Source organism: Setaria viridis, chromosome 8 (genome assembly GCF_005286985.2).
Source record: "Setaria viridis chromosome 8, Setaria_viridis_v4.0, whole genome shotgun sequence".
NCBI classification, from domain to species: Eukaryota; Viridiplantae; Streptophyta; class Magnoliopsida; order Poales; family Poaceae; genus Setaria; species Setaria viridis.
In genome coordinates, this window is record NC_048270.2 from 37,428,345 (window position 1) to 37,454,372 (window position 26,028).

Below are 26,028 nucleotides of genomic sequence, written 5' to 3' on the forward strand. Positions count from 1 at the left end.
ACCCCAAGGGCCCATCTCCCTCTCATCGATCGCTTTCCTGTGGAAGTTCGGTGGCGAAATTGAAGACGCATTCCACCGTAACCAGTTGCAGGCATGGCACAGTACTCGCAAGTTGCATTGCTTTGCGTTACGAATGCACCATCCTCGCGGAAACAAAGTTAAGTTCTTTTACACTGCACCCGTCTTACTACCTTATCAAGTATCAACTCTCAAGAAGTTTATACCGGGTTCCAGTCCTAACCGTCAGTTGAAAATGGTGCATTTCCAACATTCCTTAAGGATTCCGAGTGGAAAGGTATCAAGCTTGATCCTAACATATACAAGCACAGTTAACGTCTAGTTTGGGAGAAAAATCAACGTCACTCGAAAACCGTGTGTGTAACTGTCAACAGTCTGCACAATGGTTGGGTTTGGGTCATATTCTTGCCCGCAATCCTGTGGGAATCGTCGTCTTGAATCTCTCGAAGACCGGGCCTGTTCGCTTCAGCTTATAAGCCAGCTGAAAAGCTGAAACGGCTGATTTGTTGTGAGAGAAAAATACTGTTCGGTGGCTGATAAGCTGGCTAAATAAGCTGAAGCGAACAGGCCGCAAGTAGCCCAACGGTGCTCTCCAAGAAAAATAGCTTCAAACAAAGTTCAGAAAATCGTAGTTCTGATTACTGTGTGCAACATACAAAAATAGTTTTAAGAAATGAACATTGAACGTATAAAAAAATGATTAAACAAACTAAGCTGCCTTAAATGGTAAAAACTCACCAGCTGGTTTGTTGTTAGAAAAACGCACAGGATAAGCCAACATCTGATTGCCAAAAAAATCACCCAGCTTGATCACCTGCGCTACGCCATAAGTCTGCGTCAAGATGTTCTCAAAGTCTGGCCATAAAATTTTCCGCCTTCCTTTTAGCATATTCATGAACTATGGTAGCTGTGCTTTCCCTATGTCGCATATAGAATTCAGCAAGCAATATTCTATTTTCTTCTGGTAACAGATCACCGTGATGACCCTGAAAAAACACCAAACATAAGATGGTGACACTTCACAGTTAGCTTACAAACATAACTTAATCAGCAATTTCCTCACTTGGAGGTAAATTTAACGGACAACATATATGGATTGCAGAGTAAGTATTACTAACATCGAGATCCAATCTGCCTAGATCAGTAAATAGTTATGCAAATTGCTTCAGAGATTGGTGATATGAAACAGTTTATTTAGCCTCAGAGTTCTGAACAGACATAGGCTTTTAGGTTGGTGATGCCATGTGCCAATGACATGCCATCTGCCATGTGCCAATGACATGCCATGTGCCTAGCACCAGTGGAGCTAAATGATGCAAAGCAGTGGGGCAGTTGGAAAGTGGTGACAACTTGCTGCTAAGAGCTGTATAGAAAAATGTAAACTAAGATGTACCCAGCTTTTGCCTGCTTATTGGCATCGACTTTAGTTAATAAGTAATTAGTAGGTGCAATAAACAATAGAATGATTTAGTACTCCTAAGGTTGGTGGCTACGTGACCTTTTCTCAAGAGGTCAGATTCCACTAGTTAGTGAAATTTCGGCCAAAATTTGAGTTAAAAATTTAGATCTTTCGGTGAACAGTGCAATATTTTGAATGACCACTGATTTCAGTCATGACCAAAAGACAAAATTTTTGCAAAGTTCGCATTAAAATCTGTATAAATTTTAATCACTTGTGAGGGGGGCAGGCGGCGCTCTGGCATGGGGATTGGCAAGCCAGGGAGCAGAGGCCGGTATGCATGCCTAGGCACGTCATGGTGGATTGGTAGGTATAGCCCCTGTTAGCTGTTCACTTGTCATCTTCCTGTGCACCTATTTATCCCAGCATGAAGTAGTCATGGAATCTTCAGAGTGCCCTAGCTTTGTCCCGATGCTTCTCCAGTGTGGTATTCAAATAGTTATATGAAAATTTGAAACAAAATCCTTGCACTTTTGCAATTTTGCGGCCCTATAATGACTCATAAGATGAGGTGGTAAAAAGGAAAAGGAAATTTTAGACTGCTGGGAGAAAGAGGTCCTAAATATTCCCGTGGTTTTTGCACATCCGTCTGAACCTGCACAATGATGAAAAACAAAGTACATACAGCAAATGCAAAGCATATCATAGAATCAATCGAGAAAGACAAGTAGCACACATTTTATTTCAGACATAAAAAGAAATGCGCACAAGAAGAGCCAAACACTTAAAACAAGATTAATCAAGAATTCACGCAGGCCGATGAAGAGATGAAGCCTTCTTGTATTTCCACGTCAGCCCAGTAGATTAATTGGCCTGCGCTCCACAAGAGTAGACCCTTGCTGGATAAATCTCCATCTCCACGATGTTTATGTAGCATAGCTCTAGTCATTTCCATCATCAAGATACAGTACAGAAATATAATATGTAATTATGTTCAAATATCCAGTGAATGATGATACCTTGCATATTCCTAGCTATATACAATCTATAGACATCCATGTCTTCTCCGTGCACCTGTTGGAGTCCAGCTAGCCATTGTGAGGAGACATCTTGCATATCTTCTGTCAGAAACAGCTGGTGCAAGTTGTCCAAACCCTCAACACACCTCAGAGCTGGACAGAGCTGTACACGCAACTCTCTCACTTTGGGAATATTTGAGATCCTCTCTAGGCATTCACAATCTGAGACCGAAAGATCCTCGGAGAGAAACGGGAGGTCCTCCACCACCTTAAGGGGGTGTTTGGCTTCCAGTGGACTAAACTCTAGCCCTATCACATCGGATGTTTAGATATTAATTAGGAGTATTAAACATAGTTTAATTATAAAACTAATTACACAGATGGAGGCTAATCCGTGAGATGAATCTATTAAGCCTAATTAGTTCATCATTTGACAATGTGGTGCTACAGTAACCATTTGCTAATGATGGATTAATTAGGCTTAATAGATTCGTCTTGCGAATTAGCCTAGGAGTTCTGCAATTAGTTTTATAATTAGCTCATATTTAATCCTCCTAATTAGCATCCAAACATCTAATGTGACAAGGCTAAAGTTTAGCCCTGGTATCCAAACAGCCTCTAAGGCTGTGCACATCCATTAATATTAGCTCCTTCAAGCTGGTGGCCTGCTGTCCAATCTGCCGTGGGAGAGCTCTCAACTTGGGACAGTTGACATGTCGCAAGTATTCAAACGAGGCATCAGCTGCATCCTTAGAGTTGGAGCTTCCACCTTTTGCTTTGCAGCAGCTCCATCCTCTCCACCTTCCTTACCTGCTGCTGTTGCTTCTTCTTCTTCAACTACAAAGGTCCACTCCAGTTGGGCATGCATATCCTCGATGACCAACGCTTCAAGCTAGGGGAAAGCAACTGCCTTTGGAGATCGGAAATTACCCACCCCAAAGCCAATAAATTCAGGTCCAATCTTGGTGACTGCAGTGGCTCCCTCCATTCTTAGATATTTCAAGTTGGGGAGCTGCCCGATTGCAGGAAGATGCACACATGATTTGCAATCAAAGAGGATAAAGTCTTTCAGTGAAAGCAAATGTCTAGGCAGTACCCAGCCAGAAGGGAAACCACCAACCACAAAATCCCTTCAAACATAGACCTTCCAGGTTCTTTGGAGGTATTAGCTGATCAAATATCTTCTCAATATTACTAACAACCTCTTCGGAGTATGGTTCCTCCACACATTCAGTGCAATGTAAACCTAATACCTTAAGATGCTTTTTGTTAGTTAGTAGTGAATCTATACTGCAAACAGCAGATGCTTCCAGTTTTGTAATAACAAGCTGCCTCTACTGCAAAAGAGGACCCAACTCTTCTAGATTCCATCCATCTTGCATTCCAGTGCTATAATCACTTCTACCACAAATTGGAAATCCTTCTAAATTATTGAGGTATTTCAAAAATCCAATATCTTTTGGAACCTTATTTATTGGTAAACCGCTGAGACCAAGACTCCTTAAGTTGCATATTCTACTGATTGCTAAAGGAAGGCTATGCAAACTGTCACACTTATTCAATTCCAATACCTCAAGGTTTTTGAGAGAACCAATAGACTCCGGAAGGCAAGTTATGCTAGTTTCATTAAGATTCAACGCAAATGAATCAAAGTTCCAATATAATCTGGAATATTTTCTACACTTGACCCACTTAAATCCAAAACACGAATATATGGAAATCGCTTGAAAATTGGAGATTCAACTACCAGTGACTTGTCACAGAAATTTATTAAAGTTCTCACTTTGAGTTGATGCCTGTCCACAATAGGTAAAGAGATCCTATTATTGCCTGTTACAACTAACACACGTCGCAATTTAGATATACTCCTGCCCTCCAATGATTGTGGGTCTCCAAAGAAACACTCGTTTCTTGATAAATGCTGAGCAAGCTGTCTTAACAGGTCATGCATTTTGCACATGTATGAATTTGCATACATAGGATCTGGTAGGAGGTTCCTTGAGATCAACTCATAGAAGTATTCTTCTGCTGTATCTTCCAGTAGTTGGTTCTTTTGCTTTTCAATAAAGCCTTCAGCAATCCAGAGCTTGACAAGATCATCACACCATAGTGTCCAATCTTCAGGATACAAAGCACAGTAAAGAAAACATTGCTTCAGGTTTTGTGGTAGCTGATCATAACTCAAGTACAAAGCACCTCTGAGTTCAGCAGGGAGCTTACTCATGGACCAAGCATCATTGTCTAGAATCTTCTGCCATGCACTCTCTGTTGTCTCCTTCACTGCAAGAACACTAGCCATAGTCCTAATTGCAAGAGGAAGGCCACCACATTTCTGAACAATTTCCATTCCTTTGTCCTGCACGTTGTATACTTCTTTCTCATCAAATATGTTCATACTCTTCCAAAGTAGCTCCCATCCTACTTCCTCTAACATCAATGCGACTCGATGCATGTGTTCCACTCCAATTGCCTTTGCAACTATATCCTGTCGAGTTATTGTTACAATTGTTAGTTGAGCTGCAGCATTGAGTGGCGTTCTTAGTAAATTGGTCCGTACATCAGACTCCCACAAGTCATCCAACACAAGGAAAAAAACTGTTTCCTTCAATGGCTTCTGCAAGTTTGGCTTCGAGCTCTCCGATGCTTTCACAATTTTCTTTGTCCACTCCAATATTTTGGAGTATTTCTTTCAACAGAGCAACTTGAGAGTACTGTTGGAAAACACAAATCCATGCATGCTTCTTAAAATTACCCTTCACTCTTTGATCATTGTATAATTTCTGAGCTAGTGTTGTTTTTCCAACTCCTCTTGTTCCAACAATTGCCATCTTGTAAGCCTTCTTGTCCCTGTGTTCTAGCACCAACCCTACCAATCTATGGGTAGCATGTATGATCTCTTTTCCAACAAGATTTGGTTCTACCAGGTGGGATGTTTTTCTCATACTTGACACTGAAATTCTATCAGCGGGTTCTGTTTCAAACTTGAATTCTCTACCTAACTCTTTAAGCCTCTCTATTCTTTTGTTGAGGCCTCTAATATTTATAGCAATCTCACGACGTGTCTTGATAGCCGAAAAGCAAGAGAAAGAGGGAAATTCATTGCATGTAATTAATTTTCTTGATGATGATGAAGAGTTTTCTCCTAGTAGATTGCTCCCTTTAAACCCGGCCATGTCAATTATATCATCGGCACATACATTGCATCCTTCAGCTCACCAATCCAATTACTAACCGCTAAGTCTTCAATCCTCCTCTGGTCAGCATCTTTCAAAAAATACTGTATTTGTGTCATTATTTGTTGTAGGTCACTAAGCTCTTGTTTAACACCTAGTATCTGTATCGCTTCCTCTGTAATAAGTTCTTGGAGCTTTTGGATGCATGATCCCGCAAAAGAAAATAATATGGTTGCCATTAGGTGAATCCTTGAAGCAGACCCACCACCACCAATATATCTTTTCAGAACTAAGAAAACCAGCAATATGAGGGACTAGCTAGTGAGATTCCTTAAACAAGGTTTCATAGTGTTATTCCATAAACGATTGAAATTGGACCTGAAAGTTATAAAGTTTATAGAAGTATGTCAAATATGTACGCACTTGAAAGACGTACAGCACCACATGCTCCTATGAGTACTCATTATATTGTGTAAACTACTACTTGACAGAATCTCACATTGATTGCGAAATGAATAAAGGATATGTAAATGATGAAAGCATAGGAAAAATTCACACCATGCACTAGCGGGCAAATAGACAAAACCATCTTGGGTGGACATAGGGGCATCCATCCATGAGTTTTAGGATTCTTTATGCACTATGTTCCAGACTAAAACCCATGTAATGGATCTTTGATTTCCTTTCACATTAGCCATTTATCGATATTATTCTTGTTTTTTTGCAATTATAACTTCATCTACAGTAAGGATAGGAGGCTGCAGGATTTCATTTCCGTGAACGGGAGATGGACGTAACTTGTAATGATGCTTGGAAGAAGTTAGAAGATTCAAGTGCGCTTAAGTGCACAATCCTTACCTGAATCAAAGACCTATTTTCAACAGGCCTGACTGACAATAGAAGTCAAGGATGCAAGATCATCCACCACCAGCAACAACAGTTTGGTCAATCCAATACTGAAGGAAGGGGAACAGAGATGAATTTTTCAAATAATATCCCTCAATGAACTGAACAACGATAGCCAATATGCGGTCATCACCATGAAAGAGTCGCGATTACTCTGGAAAGAAAAATGGATAAAACTCAGAAGGGTGGTTGAATTGAGAAATAAAGAATCTCTAGATAGTATAGGCTTTTGTGCACTACCAGAGTAGCAACACCAACACCCTCTTCTGTTCTCTAATATGTTGAGTGATGCAGATGACCTTATTCTTCCTTGACTGGAGATGACGTAGAGGATAACTTCAAGATGCAGTGTGAGGCAGTAAATTCGACAGAATTCACACTTGTATCCCTCATAAAATAAAATCTCAACAGACAATGATACATGCCTGCAACTGCAACGCAAGTTTGTGAGACTACTTGACATGTCGTAACTACGAATTAATCTTAATGGAACACATTGTGTTAACCAATTAATAGGCAGATAAGGAATGAAAGAAATGCACCTTTTAGAAAGACAGTACTCAATCCCAAACCATATTGCCTTGCATCCTCCTCTGCTTTTCCTCACTATAGCAGAGGAAATGTGATGTAGCATTCATGCTAGTATGCTACCAATTGCACGAGGAGAGTGATGAATATTTATCACTTCAAGCAATTCACCATAATGAAATAGAAATAGATAATTATAATGAGTCCATCACCACGACAGAATTATAAGGCCCAAGATCTCTGCTGTAAAGGAGAAAATCATGGATAATGATTAGAAGCGAGTGATTGAATCAAGAATAAGAAATAGGATGTTCAGTCTCAATATAATAAAACATAAGTGCATCAGGATTAATGGCCTGTTTGGATGGGAAGTGTTTGTGGAAAAATCATAATCAAGCAAATTTAGAATTTTAGAGCCTCTTGTATTTAGAGAATGATGAGGATGACCTTGTTCTTCCTTGAGATGGAGAGTAAAAATTACTTGAAGCAGAAGTCAGAGCCAATAGATCAGAAAGAATTCGCACTGATATATCACTGCAAAAATGGAATATGATATACGCCTGCAAATGCAGTGTAGCATAAAGTGAGACAGCAGAATGAAATGCATCCCTCATTCCCTCTAACAACCAACTGAAATGGACGAAGGAATGCACCTCTTCTCGCGCAGCCACGATGATCTGCTATTCTGCTACTCTGCTACTCTGTTTGTTTTGGCTTTCGTCGGTAGGGGAAAGAGACGAAGGGCCACATTTTGTCAGGGGAGCAAAGAATCGCGCGGATGACACGCAAAGTTTCTTCGGATGCTCTCAAACAGAGAAGAAATGAAGAATCGCTCCAGCTTTAGGAAAAGAATGTAGATATCAACTGTACAGCAACATGCAAAGAACCTTCTTTTCTTCCTTCCCTTCTGCTTCGCTTTGCTATCGACGAGAGTAAGCTGTTGCTATCAAGTTGGAGAGAGGAGGAAGTCGAGCTGGGCTCAGCACGGGAAAAAGGGATCTATCTTTTATTTTTGAGCGACCTCGCTGCTATCTTTTATTTTTGAGCGACCTCCTCGCTGCTATCTGCTCTTGGCTTGAGCAGAAAGGTGCAGCTTTGCTATGATTAGTTTGGATTTAGTGATGCTTGTCTACTCTTTCCATGAATTTTAGTTGTGTTGTACCCTTCGATAAATTAGACCAGCTAGTTGTGCAATGCGATCTCCAATTTGCACAAACATGTGATCCATGGGCAATTGTGTTGACTTTAATAGTTTAATTAGTGTCTTGAAAAAGAATTGCATGTTAGTTCCACGGGCAATTTACATAGTTTCGCTCTACTCTGTGAATTCCCCAAACTGCTAGTTGATAATTTGCCCCTTTCAAATATAGACGAAGACTTGTATTTCTATGTAACTGGTTTGTTATATTAGCATCTCGTAAGGAAGAAGAAATCTCAAGTCCGCACAACATGTCAAAAATGTGAAAATGATTACTTCAGTGATCATGATGGAACTCTCGCCGGCCGGCATTTCGTCATTTCATCGTACAATGTAAAACAACCACTACCGGAAACAGTAGCCTCAAAAGAAATTGGCAAACAGCACACGGCATCTACAGTGCCAGCAAACGTTTCTTTGCCGAGTGCTAAAACCGACGCTCGGTAAAAAAAAAAGTAATATGATGGCAAGAAGATGGTCATGGCGCCTTTGCCTATTGTCCACTAGAAAAAACACTTAGCAAATATGGCATGTTTGCCGAGTGTCCACGGAAGAAAACACTCAGCAAAGGTGGCTTCTTTGCCGAGTGTTAACGGGAAAAAACACTCGGCAAAGGTGGGTTCTTTGCCGAGTGTGACACCCCTGACAATCAGCAAAATCTGTGCATTCTAGTCCAGATTTTGGCCTCTTTGCCGAGTGTCACAGTGATACTCGGCAAAGAGGCCAAAATCTTGCCGAGAATGCACATATTTTTGCCACGTGGTACTCCTTTAATCCTTGCAAATGCTAGTTCCATGAAAGCATCGATCTTCTGAATCCATTCATCGGTTAACGAACCCTAACTAGAGCAGCCCGTGTACATCCACTCACGGTCATCCATCCTCTAACATATCAGCAAGTAATTTAAAAATCAATTGCATCTACAGGTTCCTTACAGAAGTATTTTTTTTTCTCCAACATGTTTTTTATCACTAGGGCTCACAACTCAGTGGTAGAAGGGCGAATGGGAAAACAGACATGAATAATGCAACATAGACATAAAAGTAGTAGTTTCTTGATTACCTATCCTTAGAGAATTGTTGCCAACCGGATCCGATGAAAAACAAGTTTTAGCTGCTGATTCATGTCAAGCATATCTCCTACACCTAAGCCATAAATGCAGTGCGTTATGAAGATCGAGTTGGAAAATCTAGTAAATAAATGAGGATATATCTTTAAAGATATTTACTAGTTTCAATTAATTTATTTAGTTGTTCTGTCACGTGTCTTAATATATGGTTCTATATAGTGGTACAAGTAAAGGCTCCAGTCGAACTATTTCTAGTTGATTACTCCACACTTCTAAGTAGAGCGGAATCAGGGTTATCAGAGATGGCAACAAGTGGTTCAGTTGTTCCATACAAGATCCGCCTTCTCCTTGCTGTAATCGTTGTCGCCCACCTTTCCTCCACCGGTATGTCCCTCTTTCCCTCTGATGTAATTTGGAAATGGACTGGACTAATATATATACATTTTTCAAGAGATTAAACACATAGATCTTTTTAACACTTGCTAAATCGAACCTGTTTCATGAGTCGATACACTACAAGAAATGTGTTGATCTATGACGAAAATTTTACAACACATTTGTTCTCTTCACAGATCTATGATGTTTTTTGGCTGAAAACGTCATAAAGTTTCACATCCAAGCAAATTTAGTGACCAAGTTACAAAACATCATAAAAGTTGCTACTGTAGTAAAAAAGAAATCATCATAAAAGTTGCCACTATATAAAAAAGAAATCGTCACTAGCTATTACATGATAGTTTTGTGATGATATAAGCTCCGCGAAAATATCATAAAACAACCAGGATCCCACATGTAAGTTTAAGCTAATAAATAGGATGGTAAAATAAAACGTAAGATGTGCTCCTCCCGTGGGTCGAACCTGTTACCGATCGAATGGGAAGTCTTTACCGCGACCGGATCCCACATGTAAGTTTCAGGTGAGTCTTTACCGATTGAATGGCCGGCCCCATGCTTCGCTACCTTCACAAAGACTTTCGCTGCGCAGATCTGCAACGGTTTGTGGCGAGAATGGCGCATTCTAGCGGCGACGGGAGGATGAGGAGCCACGATGAGGTCAGTCCCCTGGTTTGAGGCGCTACTTTCCCCTATTGTCCTAGGGACTAGGGTGCCCGATCTTCTGTCAGATGAGGATAACTCTCGATTTGGTGGAGTAGCAACACACTCGATCCTGTTTCTGATGAGCAAGATCCGACTCCCACAATCGAAACACCACTTCTCCTTTTGTTATCAACCGTGCATAGCCTGATTGTCCTCGCCATGAAGGCTAATCCCTGCCTGCGAATGGAAGAACACAAGCAAGAATAAGTTAGATGCAATCTAAATATTGCTAATAATATGAAGCACATGAGTTAGGGTCTCACAAACCGATAAATGGTGAAAATGTTCAAAGACAGATTAATCTAAACAAAACCCGAGTGTCTAGGGTGGCGGCTACTGAGTTTTATATATCCAAGAGGTGGAGGCCAAGGGGAGGATGACCTAGGGCATCCTTGGGGCGTTCTCCCCCTGGTTGGGGTGCACACCAACTTGGGCCTAAGTCCCAAGCAAACTTACAAAGCTTAAGGCCCGACAAAAGGTGATGCAACATGCTGGCAGATTCTATACATCCACTTGTTTTGATGATTCCTGTTGACTCATATGGAATTTTGACATGAGATTAGTGCCATTGGAAAGTGTATCTTCTCAGCTTTCCATGCATATATAGAACATCCAAAACGGACTCCGTATGTTAATTCTAAGGTGGGCTGCTTCTGGACTCTGAGGTGGACTCAATCTTGATATAGTTTGGGCCTCCAACTTGGCTTAGACGTCCTTGCTGGTCCTCTCCGCCTCCATGCCTCTCTTCAAGTACTTCCTGATCCTCCCTATGGTTTCTGATTATCATAAATATCTTTAGGTAGCAATCTATTCTCAAAATAACTAAAAAATATTACATAGGAAGGAGTTCACCTTATCATCCATGACTCTCTCCAAATATTTCTTTGTCTTGTGTGTATCCATAATAGTCATGTCATTATCATTCTCCCCTTCTTAAAGCAAACCGTCCTCGGTTTGACTGTAGTTGTAGAAGATGTCATGAGTAATAACCAACAATGTTCCCTTTCTTGGAATTGTATCTATTTCTTTAAAACAAAACTAAAAGAACTTGACATTATAGCATTAGCATTATTGCAGCTCCCGCCTTGATTATATTGTTGCACAGTCGAAGGAGATTTCAGTTTTGAACAAATATAAACTCGGTGTACCATATATTCTCCTTTACAATTATACTTGCCAATAAAGTGATATGTATGAGTAGACATGTCAATTCAAAATATGCAAAATGTCTCTCCTCCAAATAATTTAAATTGCACCGAATATCAATTCAATAGAACCCAAAGTATTTAAAGAAGACAATTTCAGCTCATCATGTGCACTAGTTATGGGGACAAAAACTTTATTTACAACACAAGTATATAGATCGAAAGTAAAAGTGTTGTGCTTATTCTCTAGTTGTGACATAGGAATAAAAGAATCACTATCACACAACTCTTCTTTATCACAAGGAACAACAAGAAAATCATCTTGTGACAAGGATAAAGCAAGTAAAGGTTCCGCTAACGGTTGCTCTATATTAGCATGATTGGTGGGAAAATTCAGCATATCAAGACAATTCTTACCTTCCGTGAGTGTAGCACTATGTGCATTACCTTTGCTCTTATGTGCAACATAGTCGAAGGTGCATCATGACACGAAGATCCTCAATGTTCACATGAGGCTATGTCATCATGCTCTTCCTCATCCTTGTGTGGTTGAATCTCCTGCAAAAGGTTAGGGACAACAGGAGGTATAACAATAGATTGATCAGTAAAAAAGACATCACGATACCTCATACCTCAGTGTGTCATCAAAGCCCAAGACAAAGTCCTTCATAATCATTGTTGTCGTTGACTTTGTCACCCAAAACAACACCCTCATCAATGTTCTCCTCAACATCAGAAGCACTAATATAGCCACCATCCTCTGAAACAATGTATGCTTGTGGACTGGTGCAAACGTTGTGAATGTGACCAAATCCATGGCAACGGCAGCACCAAATTGCAGAAGTGTGTCCCATGGCGGCGAAAGATGCACTCTTTGCCAGTACTTGCAAAGAAGCTTTACTAGAGATCTGAAGTCGTCATGGTTGTGTTGACGTTGCAGACGCGGGGGTGGAGGATCTTGTAAAAGCTGCAGCACACCCTTTTGCAATTGCTTCCTGCACACCTGTCATGAGCTGGTCCAGGAACAGGTATTCTCCCCGTAATGCTGTATGCTTAGAGTTAGCTCTAATCATGTGCTTGTATGACCCTTGCTAATATACATAGATGCCATTAGGACCTTTTGTACGCTTTGCTCCCGCTAACCTTAGGTTTATTCTTTATTCTTGAGATTAGCTTGTGTGTGTGCGTCACATTATCCTCAAAAATTTATCATGGCTTACCCTATATGAACTTTGATCTATTATTTAAGTTTATGATCCTAGATATGTATCCGATAAATCCTTTTACACCAATGCCATCCTTTTAAAAAATATAAATAACGATACCCTGAATACTCTCCAGGTAAAATGCTACAACGGTATATCCGTGCGGTTGCGGATTTATTCGCAACGTTAAGAAATACCAACCACGACTGACGATTGATCTTAAATCTCCTTTTGATCTGCTTCCAGGGGAAGCTCAGCACAAGGTGTGCCTTGAGTAAAGCTACATGGTGGGTGACTGCGACGGCTGTGCAAGAGATCGGGCTATCCCAAGGGCGGAATGTGCCGCAAGCCGCCTAAAAAATGCCGTTTTCTCTCAGGACAGAGAAATAACTCCCCAACTCTTTGTTGACTGCTGCTGCTTTGATTGATGAAATGCTGGTCATGCATGGATGCCTGCATATGAAATAATTAAATAAAAGCTTTTGGGGTGGCTGTTTTTTTATGTATATGCTGTCAAGGAGAAAACAAAAGTAAATTAATGAAGATGCGGTGAGAAATCTGGGTGTTCGTCTATTGTCTGGAGATCATCGCATATCAAAATAAAAAATGCTAAACGATATCGACAAGAATCAGTGAGTTTGTATATGTATTCTGTGGATACAACACACGTCACAGTTATGGGAAGAAATGACCTACTATCTTGGCCATTTTTTGTTGAGAAGGAGGATTGTCCTTCTCTACTCTCCTTGGCAGATTCTCTGCATCATTCAAGTTTCAGCTATAGCCTACATGCACAAATACAGTGTGGAGCTCCTGGAAGTAATAGAAGTGCCAGCATTTTGGCTTTGGATCTCTCCACTGTCTCTATGTGAAACTGGAACCGAAGTTGTGTAGGCCTGAATACTGTCTCTCTCCTTTCTTTATTCCTTGCACAGCTAGCTCTTTCTGTGAGATCCTTTTCTATATGCGCATGGCCGCAAGTAGAAATACATGTTGAGCATCATGAACAATATAATCTGCTCTTGGAACCTCCATGAATAATGTGTTATCCGTGACTCCCTGAGTTATATCTTCCTCTGTCTAGGACCTTTTATATGCGCATCGCCCCAAGTAGTAATACATGATTGAGCATCATAAACTCATGAAGCTGCTCTGGCAACCATGGATCTCTAGGTGTGGCGGCAGCAGCCCGACAACGGCATGGCTGCGGCCCCTTCCCTCTTCTCAACGGCAGCACCCTCTGGCACCGGCGACCTCATCTGGAGTGGCCGGGCCTGTCGTGAGATCCTAGCGGTAAGCCATGAAGAGACCCCAACCAGATCTGCGCACGGGAGGCATTGATTCCACGGAGACCAAACCTGCTCGTCGGCGTGGTCGACACAACCTCGACCTCGGCGTGGTGGTGCGGCGGGATGGGTAAAATCTTCTTAGCTTCATTTGATTCCTCAGTTCCGTGCCCCAAAAATTATAACAAATCCCCAATTTTTCTTACTGCGTGCAGATGAAAAGTTCAAACAGGCATCGTTTTTGTTGGTGAGTCTTCACCATCCCATAGAGATTATTTACTATTTCTCACCATTCTTGAACATTGAACCGGATTTATTCTTGGAGATCTATTCTGCAATTGAGCTTGTGAGTTGTTGACGATTGGGTGACCCACCCTTCCCCATCCAAACCAGTGGAGTAGACCATGAGGCAAGCATCCGGGAAATTGTGGCTCTCTCGTTCAATCTGGAGGTGATAGCATATGGATTACGATTATTTGTTTTATGCACCTCCATGTTTTTTAGCGTTTTTAATGGTCTGATTAGCCTGGTGCATTTGGCATATGTGCTGTAGCATGGATACTTCTGATTGTTTTCTTTAATTTATTCGGATATTCAGATAGCGCACCTTGCATTGCGTCCATGGTTTCATATACATTCATGCACCAGGCTGCATAGGTTTATTTGATTCCATTTATTTTAATTACGGCCAGGTACCAGGCTGCATAGATTATAGGCACCGGATTTATTTTTGAATGATTGATCACTCTTATAATCGACCGTCATTGGCCCTTCACAGTATTTTGACAATGTATTGTGTGTATTTCAGAATTCATCTATCATATTTAAAATTTTGAGGTGGTAAGATCTCAATAAATCATAAGTCAGCTGACTAAAGTACAAGGTTATAGTAAATTGCAGACAAGGGGCAAATATTCTAATAAATCAGTTACAAAATTCCCTGTTAACAGATTCTGGTAAGTCATGGTTGTTGGATTTACAAGGTTATAACCAGCCATGGATTCTAGTAAATCTCATAAAGGACAGATTCTAGTGAGTTGTTTATAAAATTCTCATAAAAGATTAACCACGTACAAGGGCATAAAAGTCACATAACAATTTACAAAATTCTTGACACTGAAATGTGGTAACTCGCCCTCCTGATGGATCCTCGTAACTGCCTGAACATTTACCATAGTTTGCATGCGTTAGTTCAACATGTATTGAAAATATAAGAAGGTTCTTGCTGGAGTTGGGGCACACAGGTCTTGATGTTTATCTACATGGCTGATTATTTGCATCAAAATAAACACATAACCTACCGTCTATTTATCCGTACTGCCACTCAACTAACTTGTTTCCGACTAACAATTTCCTGCTAGCTAATTTCCTTATAGTTCCAGTCCACTTATTATCAATGGATTAGTGTATTCACATTACACAGAAATAATGCTTATCTCTTATCACTATGTCAGTGGCAAGCCAGAGCTCTGTCTCTGGTAATTTTGTTACCGCAGTCATAATTACCATAATTTGTTTCCTTAGTATCTCCAGTTCTCAGCTGTCATATTATAAATTTGGACATAATTGTGGCTCTTTCCAGCATGCCTGTTTTTAATTCAATATGTACAGTTCCAGGCTTTCAGGCTTGCTAAATGATCATATTATTTGTTCTGTTCTTCTTTTTAAATGACTACAGGTGATGATGCCTCGTGGGAATCTCCGGGTAGCATCTGTGCACCTACTTTAGATAGCAGCCTACTCAGCACTGATTGATAGTGCTCCAGCTCCCTTGTGCCTTCTCTCCACCGTCCTGGTGCCTACCTGCATGATCAGATTCAGTTGGAGCTAGGGAAAGCAAGCAACATATAATCGAGTTCAAGAATGTGGAAGCAAGCACTTTGTGTCATATTCAGCAACGTGAAATAGTGTCATGTTATATTACAAGTATTGAATCTGTATTGTCATTTGTAATCGATCCGCTTTGAAAAAAGTGATTGTTTCAATCTGTATTGTGGTAACTCACCATTGTATTATAGTAACATACAATCGAGTTGTAGTCAATTACGTCACAGCGTAGTCTACATATGGATTCCATATAGTGAATAGTCTACATTATCATCTCAAACATTGGGATTAACGTAACTATGTCACGGCAAAATCGGTCTCTTCATTATAGTGATTGGTTCCTCCACACACCTCAATTCATTATCGATGAGGTGGGGGTTAGCCAGCGTTGCTTCCAAAGTGCGACTGACGCTGGAAACAATGTGGCGTCTCTAGAAATGTTTTTATTTTATAGATGTGATGGATTTAAGCATTATAGTTGTTCTTGTCGTTTTATCACAAAAGATCTCTCCGTATCCTTGACAATAATCTTAACTAAGTTTTCATTCTGCCTCAGTTTTTTCCCCTGACAGCCATGACATGCAGTACTCATTAATTTACCTATTTAAACGTTTGTTCATTCTTGCTCCAGATTTATGTTCAAAGGTACCCATTGAACACAGCATGAAGCGATTTCATTGAAAACTGTTTGGGACAACAGGTAAAACATTTCCTTGATGGTAAGGCCTACTTCTGACATTCATGACAGTAGAGTTGATCTGGTGTCATCTTCTGGAGCTCATGCATCTGGCAGATGTCAGTGATCTATCGAATCATCATGGCTGCTGGAGTTTTGTCAGGAATTGATGGCGCCCGGTTTATAGCTATCTGCCTGTCGAATCTCAAGTTCTCAATAGCTGCTGATATGTCCTTCCACTCGCTTCTCCATGGCTATGTTCTTCCACTCACTTCAGTTTTCTCTAATATCTCAAGTATGTTCAGAAAGAAAGCAATTCAAAATTTCCTTTCATGTGGTTTGGCGAGAGGGCAAGAGGAATTCATATCTCACACTGGTAGCATCGTAGGGAGACCTTTTAAGTGGGGAATAGTGTAAGCTAGTCAAATTTTATTAGCAATTTACTAAGTGTAAGTTTATACCACCCAAAATTAAACAAGAGCATAAATAAAGTAAACAACATATGCATGAAATGACAACAATTTAAGTCCATCTTTTGATAGTGTTATCATGTGAGGGTCCAGGCTGCTCCTAACCGTGAGCATGGCTGATCGATCAGTTTTACACTCTGCAGATGTCGCACATCTTTACCCACAAGTCGCGTAAAAGTTCAAAAGAACTTTTGATCCAACCATGCGGTGTTTGCAAGGCACCGTACCACACTTCCAAGGTGTGATTGCATAGGGACGTTACGAGGCCTTTACAAAGATTCCCTAATAAGAAGTAGTCCGCTAAGGTTTCATGATCAGCGCAGTGCATAATGGTCCCCTAGTGGTATAGTGTCTTAGCAAAGCCCACTTCCCAAGAGAGCGAGTGCTATACACCAACTACTATCTCTCCCTCTTGCCCTTTCGGTAAGACCGCTTCGAACTAGAGTTTCTAATTATTCATCCAAGACCAGAGCCATTTAGTCTTGTGGTAGCACTGTTTCCTGGGTGGTTCTCCATGTTCCGATTAAACGTTTATGATCTTGTACTAATGAAAGGTATAACAAAAATAAAGCAAGATTAATCATTGAGTTCAGTTTAACCACCATATCCCAAGTAAGCACTAAGCATGAGCTACCCAGCATAAAAATAAACCCAGTTGGTCAAGGCAAAGGTAAATTGAAGCTAGGTGAACCTTAATTGGGACCCATCAATTTAATCTTAACATGTGCATAGCATAATTGTTGAGTACGAGACAGTAAAGGTGTATAGGAATGAAAAGTAGTGATCAAGGACACCACTTGCCTTCTTGGCCTTGCTCTTGCTGTTCATGCTCCTCGAAAGCTTGATCTTCAAATCCCTCGAACTGCTGAACGTCTATACGCATCACAGCGCACATGCAAGCAAACACAAGCAACAAATAATAAAACAATACACCAAAACATAATAAATAGAGAAAACAAGCTTGAAAGATTAATCTACATTTTAAAACAAACACGTGGATATAAAGAACGCAAAAAATGGAGTTAAGATGCAAAAGATATGATTAAAACAAGATCCAGGAGCTTTTCTGCGAGAAAACAAAAATTCTAGGGTTAAATTACGAAAAACCGAGGACTTATACGTAATTATGCATATAAACTGAAGGTTTAACACGCAAAAACGCAACTTAGGATGGCGGATTGATTTTAGAGAAACTCAGGGGCTTAAGCGAAAGAAAATAGGACCAAAACACAATTACTTTTGTACTAGATTGGACTACGGGTTGATTTGCGGAAAAGGCGAGGGCTTAAAAGCAAAAGAGGAATGGCGTGGCGCGGTTGGCCGGTACGCAGCCCGGTTGATTGACTGCGGGCCATCGGATCCAGATCCGACAGTCGTGATCGTTGGCGGCAGCGTGGCGGCAGCGGAACAGGCGGCAAGCGGCGGCGGTTTGCCGGAGTTGGTCGATACGACGTTCCGGGGCTCGGTTTCGCGCGCGGAAAACACCAGAAGCATGAGAAAATCAAGGTGATCCTGTTTTGGCAGCTCACACCGTGAGGCGGTGCTTGGCGGTGGAGAGAGCGTGGCGGCACTGGAGCTCGGGTCACGGCGCTTGCTAGGGTTTAGGGGCGTTGCGGAGGGATGCTTGAGGTTGGGGGGCTTATATAGGGCGGATAGGCGGCCGAGTTCAGGTAGGAGGCAGCTTCCACGCGGGGAAAACGTGCGGCGGTTGCGGGAGGCGGGCGGAGTCCGGGCGCGATCGGGGAGGATTCCGTCCTCGACGGGTGGGCCCCACCCTTCAGCTCTACGGGAGGGAGGCCGGTGCCGCTGGGCAGGCCGGTGGAACGGGCCGAGCGAGCGAACTGGGCCGGCAAGGGAAAAGTGGAGTGGGACGGTGGTGGCGCTGGGCTGCAGGGAGTTGGAGCTGGGCTGAAAGAAAAGGAGGAGGAGGAAGAATGCAGCCCAAGAGGAGAAAGTGAAAGGAGAAAAAGAAAGATTTTGAAAATGGAAATTGAATTTGAGATTTCAAATTTGATTCAAACACAAACAACTAAAAAATTATGCACCAGCATGATTGCACAGTAAACTCCTATGGTGAATTCATTTAATTTGAGAAAATGCGAATTTAAATGGCTAGAAATTTAAATGACATCCTAATTGAGCAAATTTTAGTGAATTTAAATTCTTTAAAATTTTGGGTGTTACATCTCAAGTTTGACCAAAATTATAGAGAAAATTATAAAGATTTATGACATCAAATAGGTATACTATGAAAATATAATTGATGAAGAATCTAATGATACTTAGATGACATCATAAATGTTCTTATATTATCATATAAATTTGGTCAAACTTGAGATACTTTGACTCTCCAAGATTCTTGGAATGACTTACAATTTAGGATGGATGAGTAATAAATGATAAGTTTCATGTTATTCCTCAAGGCTAATTGTCTGAAAACTAATTCGATCAACTTCAGAGCTTTGATGAGAAAGAAAACATCTCGTTGCTGAAAATACAATTGAGGTTCTACAAAAGAGTGACACTTGGAAAAATCAGACAGGTTATTAGCAGAGAGGTGAAATGACTTTCGTTAGCCGATTTGAGCGGAAGAGACAAACTAGTCGGATTTAATGAGACGGGGTCCCACTTAGCTGGTCCATAAGCTAGGATGGAGGTAGTATTTTCCTAAGCATCATGTGAATGTCCTATTAACCTATACTAATCGCATACTTTGAGAACAATCCATAAGTTAACAAAAAAATTGGCCGTCTGTCCATGCTGTCAACCTAGTTATAACACTATACGATATAATTCAGATGGAGATTGCAGCCACACACTTGGACGACATCCATCGGTTTCTTCCCAACTTCCATGCTACCATGCACGAGTTAGTCAGCTTGCCACAGCAGACAGTGGCACATACACCACCAACCCCTTCCGGCTTCCATCAGCATCAGCAGTCAGTCGAATGTTCTCCATCGTCAGGGTTAACTAAAGTAACACAATGTGTTTTGCATTCGATTTTTAACCTAGAATTAAAAGATTGGTGCGCGGAGGCCTTGTGTTGTTCTCCATGTGCTACACAAGGAGACTGAACAACAGCATCCCCGACAAGTCCTCGTCATGAATAATGCCAGAAAACGGCCGGCGTGCTCGTACGATGCATGTCCTATATTTGCCGACGTTTTTCTCATGAGTACCGGAAAAACGCTGGCACGGCGGCACCACAGGAACCAACAACCAGACCAAGATGGAGATCAACAAAGCATTCGAGAGTTGCATCCATGGAGGCTGCCGGGAGACGATGTGGCAGCCAAGCTTCCTTCTGTGGCCAGCAAAACACCGTCCTTGTTGTCGACACGGTAGCGCCATGAGCCCATGATCGGTCATGGAAATTGGAAATAGGCATTTCTAGGACTCGTCGGTAATGCAGTCCGGCCGTGGAAATGGACCTATTTTTAGAGCCGTTCTTCTGCATGGCCCACCTCTAGAAATGAATTTTCAGTTCAGTCCGCATAACAAACCGGCGCTGAAACTTGTTGCCACCTTACCTCTACTCCGGTTCATCCATTCCGAGCTCCAGGCGTGCATTTGTTCTTGAGTGGGGAAGTTTTGCCCTCCCCGGTCCCATGAAAGTGAGGCCCCCTCCAACTGGCCTTGCGCCATGCAATTTCATTTATCCCGCCTCCTGTGCACCCCCACTGTGTTACTCGGCACTACCTCCATGGCTCCATCCCACAAAGCTGATGCAGCACGAGGAGTCTGCATGCATTAGGGTCGGTCGGCTTCAACTCCAGCCATCCACATGATGGTCTCGGCCACAGACAGTGGCACATAACCACCAACCCCTTGAGGCATCGATCAGCAGTAACTCGACAGCACAATAATGCACGCGAGACGACACAACGTGTTTTGCCATCTCCATTCCCCAACAAAAGATTGGTCCGGGGCCATGAATGCCAGAAAACGGCCCGCGTACCATCATGCATGTCACCAATTGTGTATATAAGCGCTGGCACGGCTGCACCGCAGAAACCAACACAACCACAGACCATCTTTCAAAAAAAAGAAAAAAAAACAACCACAGTTATTCGAGGTATTCGAGGTTCGAGCTAGAGCGGCGTCAGCTTGCATTGCTTCGAGCTAGCTAGAGAGGCCGAAACGATGGCAGCCAAGTTTCCTTCTGCGGCCTGCAAGGTCGTCCTCGTCGTCGTCGCGGTGGCCATGATCGGCCTCCTCTTCTCCACTACTGCCGGTGAAGCTAGCTAGCCATGGCTCCATTATCGACATTTGATTTTATCCCCGGGTAGATGCTGGCCAGTTTTGACGTACGTGACACCATCGCTTGTCTAATGCAGGTGTAAGGGAAGCGGTGGCACTACGGGAAACCTTAAATTTACCGAGTGTTTTCTTTTTGCCGAGTGTTTTTTTTGGGACACTCGGCAAACAAGCTCTTTGCCGAGTGCCAAGCCAAAAACACTCGGCAAAAAAAAAAACACTCGGCAAATCGGGGCTTTGCCGAGTGTCAAATAAAAAACACTCGGCAAAGCCCCCTCTTTGCCGAGTGTCAAAAAAAACACTCGGCAAAGAGGGGGGTTTGCCTAGTGTTTTTTTTTACACTCGGCAAAAAAATAATTTTTTTTCCTCTTTTCACCATGAAATTTTTTCTACTCCCCACATACAACATGTGGTACTCCATGTTAAAATTTGGTATATTTTTGAATTTATTTGCTATATTTATTTAATTAATTGCATTTCAAGGGAATTTTTAGTATAAGTCAAATTTGAACTGCAAGTGATTCAAATTATGGAATAAAATAAGTAGAAAAATGATATTCATGTTATTTGGACCAATTTGAGACCTGACCCATGAAATTAAAAGAAATTTCGAACATCTTGTTCAGGAAACACGACCATGAACGTGTGGCAGTAGTATTTTTAAATTGTAAAAAAAACAATCAAAGTCTGAAAATTATGAGATTTGCCATGATGTGATGATATAATACGTGGAGGCTGTGGAAAAAAAATTGAGAAGGTTTTGCACATTTCATCATGTACGATGATTACGAACCGAAGCATCTCAGAAGAAGAATAGTAACTTTAAGAAGGATTCGATAAAATTTAGAGTCGAAGTGACGGTCGAGTTCGATTTGACTACAAAACTTTTTGTATAGTCAGTAGAGAACCTATATTGGTTCGTGTGAAAATTTGGTATTTTTTTGAAACTGTTGGATATTTTTTAAATTTTTTTCAAAAAATATTTGCCAAGTGTCCTATGGTGGACACTCGGCAAATCAACCGTTTACCGAGTGTCCACGTAGGACACTCGGCAAACAGACGGCCACAACAAATTAAAATACCCCCCCGGCCCGGCCCCCTCCCCCCACTAGTCTCTCCTCTCTTCCCCTGCCTCTTCCCCTCCTGCCTCCTGCATGCCTCCTGCCGCCGCCGCCGCCGCACGCCTCCTGCCGCCGCCGCCGCACGCCCCCGGCCCCGGATCCGCCGCCGCCCGCCGCCCCCGGCCCCGCCGCCCCCGGATCCGCCGCCCCCGGCCCCGCCACCCCCGGATCCGCCGTCGCCCGCCGCCCCCGGCCCCGGATCCGCCGCCGCCCGAGCAGGAGCAGGTGGTGGCGGTGGCGGTGGCGGTGGCGGAGCAGGTGGCGGCGGCGGTGGCGGCGGCGGAGCAGGTGGCGGCGGCGGTGGCGGCGGCGGCGGAGCAGGAGCAGGTGGTGGCGGTGGCGGTGGCGACGGCCACGACTACGAGGGCCTCTCCTACGCCTTCGTCGACCCCCAAGAGCACTTCGCTGTGCTCGACCTCGGCGAGCTCCGCGCCATCCACATCGACGCGTAGAGAGCCGAGGCCTGGGTCGGGTCCGGCGCCACGCTCGGCGAGCTCTACTACGCCGCCGCCGCCGCCAACCAAACGTTCGGGTTCCCCGCGGGCAACTGCCCCACCGTCGGCGTCGGCGGCCACCTGAGCGGCGGCGGGTTCGGCGCCCTGTCGCGCAAGTACGGCCTCTCCGCCGACAACGTCCTCGACGCCGTCGTGGTAGATGCCGAGGGGAGGCTGCTGAACAGGAGCACCATGGGGAAGGACCTCTTCTGGGCCATCCGCGGCGGTGGCTGGCGGCGGTGTGGATGACGGCGGCGGCGGCGGCGGCGGCGGAGCAGGTGGCGGCGGCGGTGGCGGCGGCGGCGGAGCAGGAGCAGGTGGTGGCGGTGGAGATGATTTTTTTTATTTTTTTCAATAATTGTTCGCCGAGTGTTTTCTGGGCACTCGGCAAAGTCTTGGCCGAGTGCCCGACACAAAACACTCGGCGAACCAGTGTTTGCCGTCAAGAAATTTGCCGAGTGTCGTTTGCCGAGTGTTACACTCGGCAAACATTTCGCCGAGGGTTTTCTGGGCACTCGGCGAACTGTCTGTTTCCCGTAGTGACGACGGGGGCCCAGGCGCAGTGCAACCCCCGGGTGTGCCCGCCGTACGTCTCGCCGGACTGCGACACCTGGTGCTAGAACCAAGGTTACCCCCAGGAGCGGATCTGGGCCCGGGCTGCAGCCCGGGGCGAGGCCCACGCGCAGTGAAAAAATCCTTCATAGAAATTGCATAAAAAGCCTTTTAGACCCATTAGCCCACCCCGAGAAGAACTTGACCCAGCAAGACAGCCAGTGCAACTGCCTGCTGATGCCCCGGCCGGTATGGCGTATGCCATTTTGAAAAAAAAAATTGCTCCATGACTGCTAGTCTATGCAAAGTAAATAAGTAATGACTAATGAATATTTCATTTCATATTTTCATTGATTTGAGCAGGAAGTATTTGAGTATTAATTTGCAATTGCAACATTTCATAATCATAACTTAATCTAGTACTTTTCTACCTTTAATGTTCTACTTATTGTTGGAGTGTATTGGTTGAACACTTGAAATCTAGGGAATTATATAATTATTTATATTATTTAAAAAATATGTTATTTCCAATAGTGTATGGCTAGTAAAATTTTAAACCTTATATTAGTTAGCCCGGGGCGGAGTCCGATTCTGGATCCGCCACTAGTCACCCCGGAGGCTACGTCAAAAGGGACGTCTGCTGCTGCAGCTCCGGCGGCGGCGATCTCGCTGCTGAAAGCTAGACGATCGCTGCACGAAACGATCGATCGAGATGATCAATCAGTAATCCATTATATATGTATCAACAATCAATCAACTGTACGTATGCGAGGGCGTGCTTGCATGGAATAAAACTTTTGCTTGGACAGTGTGTTTCCGAGTGAAAAGGCTACTGTTTCACTTTTTTTTCCAGGATGGATGGGCTGGGCTTGATACACCGGTGGAAAATGGACCTTTAGTTCCAGTTGGTAGGGGTCAAATCTCCCAAAAATTCATTCGAAACTAATTTATCGAGATAAAAGGGGTCCTTTAGTCCCGGGTCATCCACCCGGGACTAAAAGCCCCCTATAGTCCCGATTGGTAACACAAAATTCAAAAAAAAAGCTGTGCACGCCCACCGGCCACCCTGACGCCTCGGCTGGTCTGCCTCGCTCCGCCCCACGCCGCCGCCTAGCTCCCCCGTGCGCTAGCCCTGCCCTCGCCCCACTGCCGCTCCTCACTCCTAGTGAGGGGCAAGCAGAGGGGGATGGGGAGGGGTAGCAGGGGAGGGGGTGGCCACCCACGCCGGAGAGGAGGAGGAAGGAGGAAGGAAGAGGAGGAGGAAGGAGGTCAGGAAAGACTTGGCGTTGGAGAGGAGGAGGAAGGAGAGGAAAGACTTGCGCGTGCAGTGGTGGAGAAAAAGACTTGTAGAAGATAAGGACGTGCGCGCGTGGAGACCCGTGCGCGGCCTTGTGTTTCGTCCCGGTTGGAAATACCAACCGGGACTAATCTTTTCTCCCGGTTGGTATTTCCAACCAGGACAAAAGACCCCTCGAGACTTTTTTTTTGCACTGACCTTTGCAACCGGGACTAAAGGAGCTCCCCTTTTATCCCGGTTGGAAATACCAACCGGGACTAAATCTTTTCTCCCGGTTGGAATTACCAATCGGGATTAAAGGGGAGCCTTTAGTCCCAGTTGGTGTTTCCAACTGGGACTAAAGAGGCTCTTTAGTCTCGGTTGGTGAGCCCCTGCTAGTGGTTGAGCTTTAGTCCCGATTGGTGAATCTTTAGTCAGGGGCTAAATATTAACTGGGATAAAAGGGGTGGATGGAAGATAAGTTTTCTACCAGTGATGCCAGTTTGATGGCCTACTTATTAACTAGTGCCTTCTCAATTTCATTTTTCTTTTTAAAAACAAGAATTTGAGCAGGGGTGGGTTTGGGAGAGATGAGGAGTAGAGCAGTAATGTTCTGCTCTATTCAGTTTCCAATCCAATGAACAATGAGGTTTCATGCTTCCTCAAGGCTCATTGACTGAAAATTAAGTCAATTTAAGGTTCTCTACCAGCCACAGAGCAAAAAAAAAGTAGGAAAATCAGTTTTTCATTTAGTACATTTGAAGTTTAAGCCAATGAGAGTTTTATGTTCCTCGTGGCTGACGGGCTAAAAATTAAGCCAAATTCATAGCTTGGTTCAGCAAGAACCATCTCGATGCAGATATACAGAGTGAAGTTTTTACAAGGGCCACGGAAAAGTACTAGCAATCCTCTTGTGAACTACATACATATTGAAGATGAACTACATATATAATTTGAAGGCGTACTACACTCAACACTTATGTGGCCCATCGATTTTGGATGGGTTGGGCTTGATGGGTTGGACGGTTTGATAGCCCACTGAACTAGTGTCTTCTCCCTCTTTTTTCCCCCTTTTTTCTTTTTCTTTTTTAATTTTTAGCACAAGATCGGTTTTTCCTATTGGCATAAATTCAGATAGCTGAAGCAAAAGATATGTTAATCCTGAATAAATTATGGAACAATCATAATAAGCAACCAAAAATTATATGCAGAAGTGTGAATGCAACATACAGAATATAACATATGATTATTTGAATTCAATTTAGGAAACAATTATTATACTACACTAAATATCTTGATAATACTACA

General features: G+C 43.1%; 1 long non-coding RNA gene and 1 pseudogene across 1 annotated transcript; one reads left to right on the forward strand and one right to left on the reverse strand.

Moving 5' to 3' along the window:
- Positions 1 to 4,039: 4,039 nt before the first annotated feature.
- Positions 4,040 to 7,977, reverse strand: LOC117866245 (putative disease resistance protein RGA4; annotated as a pseudogene).
- A 12,989-nt stretch (positions 7,978 to 20,966) lies between these two features.
- LOC140223605 (uncharacterized) lies at positions 20,967 to 21,724 on the forward strand. Its single transcript, XR_011898955.1, has 2 exons — positions 20,967 to 21,254; positions 21,358 to 21,724. It is a non-coding gene; the product is annotated as an uncharacterized lncRNA (long non-coding RNA).
- The last annotated feature ends 4,304 nt before the right edge of the window (positions 21,725 to 26,028 follow it).